Source organism: Salmo salar, unplaced genomic scaffold, assembly GCF_965601325.2.
Source record: "Salmo salar unplaced genomic scaffold, fSalSal1 ptg000206l, whole genome shotgun sequence".
In the NCBI taxonomy this organism is placed as follows: Eukaryota; Metazoa; Chordata; class Actinopteri; order Salmoniformes; family Salmonidae; genus Salmo; species Salmo salar.
Window position 1 is genome coordinate 1,532,383 of NW_027675329.1, and position 7,618 is coordinate 1,540,000.

The 7,618-nt window shown below is 40.5% G+C and overlaps 1 long non-coding RNA gene across 1 annotated transcript in view; it reads left to right on the top strand.

Moving 5' to 3' along the window:
- The first annotated feature begins 658 nt into the window (after positions 1-658).
- The window catches only part of LOC123732667 (uncharacterized), an 11,201-nt gene continuing 4,241 nt past the window's right edge, over positions 659-7,618 (top strand). The window contains exons 1-2 of the long non-coding RNA XR_006763340.2: positions 659-791; positions 2,248-2,479. This is a non-coding gene — a long non-coding RNA (uncharacterized LOC123732667). The remainder of the gene's footprint in view (positions 792-2,247; positions 2,480-7,618) is intronic.

Genomic DNA, 7,618 nt, shown 5'->3' on the forward strand with positions numbered 1-7,618 from the left:
TCTAAATTATTTTATTGTCACTCAATGTACTATGTACTAATCAAATGTGTTAAACGTGTTGTTAAATTTGTAGTGTAGGCGTATTAATTGTGCTAATATTATATGCTAATTATGTTCTGGCCCTCCGACTTTAACTCAGAAAAAAATTCTCCCGATGTCACGTCCTGACCATAGAAAGCTGTTATTTTCTATGGTAGAGTAGGTCAGGGCGTGACAGGGGGGTTTTCTAGTTTCGTTTTTCTATGTTGTTTTCTAGTTTCTAGTTCTAGTTTCTATGTTTGGTTTTGTTTGGGATGATCTCCAATTAGAGGCAGCTGGTCATCGTTGTCTCTAATTGGAGATCATACTTAAGTAGGTGTTTTTCCCACCTTTGTTTGTGGGAGATTGTTTTTGAGTAGTGTATGTTTCACCTCTACATCACTTTTTTTTTTTGTTCTTTAGTTTATGTGTATGTATTGCATAGTTTCACAGTTCAATAAAATATGTGGAACGATAATCACGCTGCACTTTGGTCCGCTCCTCTCTATGACAACCGTGACACCCGAAGCCAAATCTAGTTGACAAACCCTGTTTTATAGTATGTCATGGCCTTTTCTGGCCAACTGCTGTTATGTTTATGATATACTATGGTGTTGTGTCACTAGACTTTGACCAGATATTATTGCATCCAAAGATCGACTGTACCTAGAACATAGATACAGAGCCACTTGTTATCAGGAAGGTGCTCTCTCAGAACAACGGAAAATATCTCAATGACTTGACATGTTCTGGTTGTGAATTCAGGCTACAAGGTAAGAATCTTCCCAGTGATTATTGTAAAGTGTGTAGAGAAATTAAATGTATGGTGGTTTTTTAGTATAGTGACTGACAGTAAAACACTCAGATCTAAAAGTCCATTTCACCTGGGACAGTTATGTGACAGTTCAATCATACAAAATGGCGCTAACTGGGCGTAGGCAAGTCAAATTCAAAAACATATTGTTCATATATCGTATTATACGATTTGTTTATCGTGATTATTTTACAATTTGTAAAAATTTTAATGTATCATAGTTCTAAATCATCTTTCAGAATATCAGAACATTTGTTGTTTTCTAAACTACAATGAGCTCCTGCTTCCTGTGTAATCTGGTTTGAAACCACTGAACATACTTTTCTTAACATTGTTATTATGAACTGAATTCAGTAACAGCATAATTATATCATACCTGTTGAACAAAGCAACACACTAGAATGAGAGAAATTATTAAAAGAGAAAGTGACTTATTAATATCATATTGTTGTTGTTAAATTGTTTTATTATTATTAGTTCCACTACATGGAGAAATTGTGAAAAATATTAAATCACCTAACTGTTTGGATGTGTCTTTCTATGTCTGTTAGTAAATGTTTTATTTCTAAGAGATAATGAATAAAAGAGAACAATTGACCTTCAATAATTAGTTGGCCCTGTGTTAATCACAACCAACATGCTGGATCTCTGTTTAGTTGTCACTGTGTTAATCACAACCAACATGCTGGATCTCTGTTTAGTTGTCACTGTGTTAACCACAACCAACATGCTGGATCTCTGTTTAGTTGTCACTGTGTTAATCACAACCAACATGCTGGATCTCTGTTTAGTTGTCACTGTGTTAACCACAACCAACATGCTGGATCTCTGTTTAGTTGTCACTGTGTTAACCACAACCAACATGCTGGATCTCTGTTTAGTTGTTACTGTGTTAACCACAACCAACATGCTGGATCTCTGTTTAGTTGTCACTGTGTTAACCACAACCAACATGCTGGATCTCTGTTTAGTTGTCACTGTGTTAACCACAACCAACATGCTGGATCTCTGTTTAGTTGTCACTGTGTTAACCACAACCAACATGCTGGATCTCTGTTTAGTTGTCACTGTGTTAACCAACATGCTGGATCTCTGTTTAGTTGTTACTGTGTTGACCACAACCAACATGCTGGATCTCTGTTTAGTTGTCACTGTGTTAACCACAACCAACATGCTGGATCTCTGTTTAGTTGTTACTGTGTTAACCACAACCAACATGTTGGATCTCTGTTTAGTTGTCACTGTGTTAACCACAACCAACATGCTGGATCTCTGTTTAGTTGTCACTGTGTTAATCACAACCAACATGCTGGATCTCTGTTTAGTTGTCACTGTGTTAACCACAACCAACATGCTGGATCTCTGTTTAGTTGTCACTGTGTTAACCACAACCAACATGCTGGATCTCTGTTTAGGGGTCAGTGCTCTAAAATGAGTCTCTCTGGGGAGAGAGAGGAGGGGGGCCCTGCCTCTAAAATGAGACTCGCTGGGGAGAGAGGAGGGGGGTCCTGCCTCTAAAATGAGTCTCTCTGGGGAGAGAGAGGAGGGGGGTCCTGCCTCTAAAATGAGTCTCTCTGGGGAGAGAGAGGAGGGGGACCCTGTCTCTAAAATGAGTCTCTCTGGGGAACATGACACAAAATCTAAGAGGTGAGATGACAATTTTGTTTAAGAATTATGAATAGTTTATTTCAAAAATGATATTTCCAAAAATGTTCACATTTGTTTTTTAATCAGAAATGGTTGCTAATGGGTACCTTCAATATTACTGTTCTCAGATTATTTATGAATTTCTTTAGATTGTGTATAAAAAAATGTTTATTGCAAAACTCTATATATCCATTGTTTTGCTGGAACACCCTAGATGCATTCAATTTCCCATTTTAAAGCCATGCCCAATTTAGGATAATTTCTTAACAACGTGATGTTGCGCTCCAAAGGGATATCTTGAAATAACATGATGTAGATAATTAAATAATCAAAAGAAAAACGTGTTAATTTTACACTCTTAGAAAAGAAGGTTCCTTATAGAACCAAAAAGGCTTCTATCACTTCCTTAATATATGGAACCACTAAAAGTTATATATATTTTTGGGTTCAGTGAAGAAGAACCTCTAGAGTTCTGATCAATGAAAGGTGAATGTTTTGAGGATGTTTTGAGGATGTGAACCCAGCAGCCCTCCAGTGGTCAGATCAATTCCTCCTGTTTTTTCCAGCACCCGGACACTGTTTTATGGATTGGTCATATAGAAATATAAAACATTATTTTTACGACTCCAAAGTATTTACATGTGGTGCAGGAACCACTGACTCGCTGCATTATTCTATAGTATTATCAAGATACCTGCTGTTAACTCTTAACTACTTAGGACAGCTCACGAGGTGTCCTAAATATCTGCCGACTAGGTAGGACTAGAGACTTCATGCATAGCTTTAATTTATACCCATAAGTGTCAAATGTCTTTATTCTCAGCACTTATATGACCAATTCTCTACTCTGAGACGCTTTGTGGACATGGGCCCAGATCTGAAAATATTGTTATAATAAATGTTTGTTTAACATAATAATAAAAAATGAATATCACTAATGTAACCCACTGTAAAGACTGGGTTTAGTTGATTGTGTGGCACTGCTTATGTCCGCGTTCTGGATCTGTCCCCGTCCCCGTACAGAACTGTCCGCGTCCCCGTACGGAGTTCACTACAGTGTTGAGACGCCGAAGTTTATTGTTCAATTAGATTTTTGCTTTTTGGTCAGGGACAGTATGAGTGTAGCCAGATCCTTTTCACTCTCTATCCTTGTTTCATTTTGTGGTTCACCGGATTCGTCATCATCATCGAGACAAACGACAGACGAACGTCCTGCTAGCTAGCCAAGCTAGTCGGTACAGCTAGGTAAGCTAGCTAGCTACTCTACCAGCAGCATCCTAGTTATCCTAGCTAGTCGGTACAGCTAGGTAAGCTAGCTAGCTACTCTACCAGCAGCATCCTAGTTATCCAAGCTAATCGGTACAGCTGGATAAGCTAGCTAGCTAGCTACTCTACCAGCAGCATCCTAGTTATCCTAGCTAGTTGGTACAGCTAGGTAAGCTAGCTAGCTACTCTACCAGCAGCATCTTAGTTATCCTAGCTAGTCGGTACAGCCACAGTGGGGGAAAAAGTTTTTGATCCCCTGCTGATTTTGTACGTTTGCCCACTGATAAAGAAAGGATCAGTCTATAATTTTAATGGTTTATTTGAACAGTGAGAGACAGAATAACAACAAAAACATCCAGAAAAACTAATGTCAGAAATTTTATAAATTGATTTGCATTTTAATGAGGGAAATAAGTATTTGACCCCCTCTCAATCAGAAAGATTTCTGGCTCCCAGGTGTCTTTTATACAGGTAACGAGCTGAGATTAGGGGCACACTCTTAAAGGGAGTGCTCCTAACCGCAGCTTGTTACCTGTAAAAAGGACACCTGTCCACAGAAGCAATCAATCAATCAGATTCCAAACTCTCCACCATGGCCAAGACCAAAGAGCTCTCCAAGGATGTCAGGGACAACATTGTAGACCTACACAAGGCTGGAATGGGCTACAAGACCATCGCCAAGCAGCTTGGTGAGAAGGTGACAACATTTTGTGCGATTATTCGCAAATGGAAGAAACACAAAAGAACTGTCAATATCCCTTGGCCTGGGGCTCCATGCAAGATCTCACCTCGTGGGGTTGTAATGATCATGAGAACGGTGAGGAATCAGCCCAGAACTACACGGGAGGATCTTGTCAATGATCTCAAGGCAGCTGGGACCACAGTCACCAAGAAAACAATTGGTAACACACTACGCCGTGAAGGACTGAAATCCTGCAGCGCCCGCAAGGTCCCCCTGCTCAAGAATACATATACATGCCCGTCTGAAGTTTGCCAATGAACATCTGAATGACTCAGAGGACAACTGGTGAAAGTGTTGTGGTCAGATGAGACCAAAATGGAGCTCTTTGGCATCAACTCAATTCGCCGTGTTTGGAGGAGGAGGAATGCTGCCTATGACCCCAAGAACACCATCTCCACCGTCAAACATGGAGGTGGAAACATTATGCTTTGGGGGTGTTTTCTGGACAGGACAACTTCACCGCATCATTTGACGGGGCCATGTACTGTCAAATCTTGGGTGAGAACATCCTTCCCTCAGCCAGGGCATTGAAAATGGGTCGTGGATTGGTATTCCAGCATGACAATGACTCAAAACACACAGCCAAGGCAACAAAGGAGTGCCTCAAGAAGAAGCACATTTTAAGGTCCTGGAGTGGCCTAGCCAGTCTCCAGACCTTAATCCCACAGAAAATCTGTGGAGGGAGCTGAAGGTTCGAGTTGCCAAACGTAAGCCTCGAAACCTTAATGACTTGGAGAAGATCTGCAAAAAGGAGTGGGACAAAATCCCTCCTGAGATGTATGCAAACCTGGTGACCAACTACAAGAAACATCTGACCTCTGTGATTGCCAACAAGGGTTTTGCCACCAAGTACTAAGTCATGATTTGCAGAGGGGTCAAATACTTATTTCCCTCATTAAAATGCAAATCATTATATAACATTACAAACGTACAAAATCAGCAGGGGATCAAATACTTTTTTCCCCCCACTGTAGGTAAGCTAGCTAGCTACTCTACCAGCAGCATCCTAGTTATCCTAGCTAGTCGGTACAGCTAGGTAAGCTAGCTAGCTACTCTACCAGCAGCATCCTAGTTATCCTAGCTAGTCGGTACATCTAGGTAAGCTAGCTAGCTACTCTACCAGCAGCATCCTAGTTATCCTAGCTAGTCGGTACAGCTAGGTAAGCTAGCTCGCTACTCTACCAGCAGAATCCTAGTTATCCTATCCTCCCTCTCTCGTTGACGGATGCTGGCTACCTCTGTCCGGTTCTCCTCTCTTCACTAGATGGACGGTAACTTTAGTGTTTAACCCCTCTGTATCCAAGGACCAATCTTTTGAATATTATTTTCGGGGCGCCTAAAGTAGGCTGGACACATTCAATTTTTTTAACATTTTTTTAGCTGCCTCACCAACGTCTGAATGTGCATTAATAACTTTTAATTGCTAAAGATTTCCAATAGATGGCAGCATAAGACCACAAAGCATCAGTTATAGGCTACAGGCAGCAATATGATTGACATAAAATAGCATGCAAACACAGACTATATGTCCCATGATTTTCTAAAATGGTCACTCATTACTTTAGTTAGCTATATATCTCGTAATGGGCCTGTATTGCTTTCGGGAGAGCAACAAAATAGTGATTATAGCAGGTATTGAACACCGGGTAAATAATCGCTAGTCAAAACCTCAACCTCAGTATACATGCATTATAAAAAGTCATCTTAATATCTGATATTGCGAGTAAACAACCTCGGAATAGAAAAGACAAGAGTGCGTCTTCCAGCCCGCCAATAAATTACATCATTAAACCCTACCGGTTAGTAAATTTACCTCAACATGCCCCTGGAGAAGGCAGAGCGACGACACCAGCTTTTTACCGGGGCTGAGTTGACTACTAGAGAGAGAAGGCAGAGCGACGACACCAGCTTTTTTACCAGGGCTGAGTTGACTACTAGAGAGAGAAGGCAGAGTGACGACACCAGCTTTTTACCGGGGCTGAGTTGACTACTAGAGAGAGAAGGCAGAGTGACGACACCAGCTTTTTACCAGGGCTGACAGGCTGACTACTAGAGAGAGAAGACAGAGCGACGACACCAGCTTTTTACCGGGGCTGAGTTGACTACTAGAGAGAGAAGGCAGAGCGACGACACCAGCTTTTTACCGGGGCTGAGTTGACTACTAGAGAGAGAAGACAGAGTGACGACACCAGCTTTTTACCGGGGCTGAGTTGACTACTAGAGAGAGAAGGCAGAGCGACGACACCAGCTTTTTACCGGGGCTGAGTTGACTTCTAGAGAGAGAAGGTAGAGTGAAGACACCAGCTTTTTACCGGGGCTGAGTTGACTACTAGAGAGAGAAGGCAGAGCGACGACACCAGCTTTTTACCGGGGCTGAGTTGACTACTAGAGAGAGAAGGCAGAGTGACGACACCAGCTTTTTACCGGGGCTGAGTTGACTACTAGAGAGAGAAGACAGAGTGGCTCGATGCTGGTTGATGAATTTGACAATTTTTCTCAACTAGAGGTGACTAAATTAATGTTCAGACTTATTGATAATCGTTATATTAATGAAGTATAATTTCAAAACATGAGCATAAAAACAGGTAATAATAAACATGAATCATCATTATATTACTTCACAGTAATCTGCTAAATGCTTTTTCAGTCTCTTGCGTTAGCAGTGTGTAAAGGGACAGAAAGAAGCGCGGGGAGTGGTGGTGTATCCAGGGAGAAAACTAAACTAATCTTCTGAAATATCATTTGTGGTCTTATGCTCCCATCTATTGGAATTATGTAGCAACTGCAGTAGTACTGAATAATGTGTAATTCTTTACTAAAGTAGTAATTACTCAGAATCGCAAAATATAACATTTTCTAGTTCCTTTTACCACTTACAATAAAATAAAATGTTTATAGCAAAACAAAATTAAACTGACATAAAACAAAAACACCATACATTTAGTTAATTATATATATAACAACTATTTATTTAGATGGGTGACATTATCTGCCAAAGTAACAGCCCTGTAGACAAAGAAGAGCTCTCCAGTAGGTACCAAAACATTCAAAGGACCTTTTTCTCAAAAGTGATGTTCCAAGTTTATTAACATTCAAAGCAGAATTACTTTCCCATTGTTCCTCAACTGTAG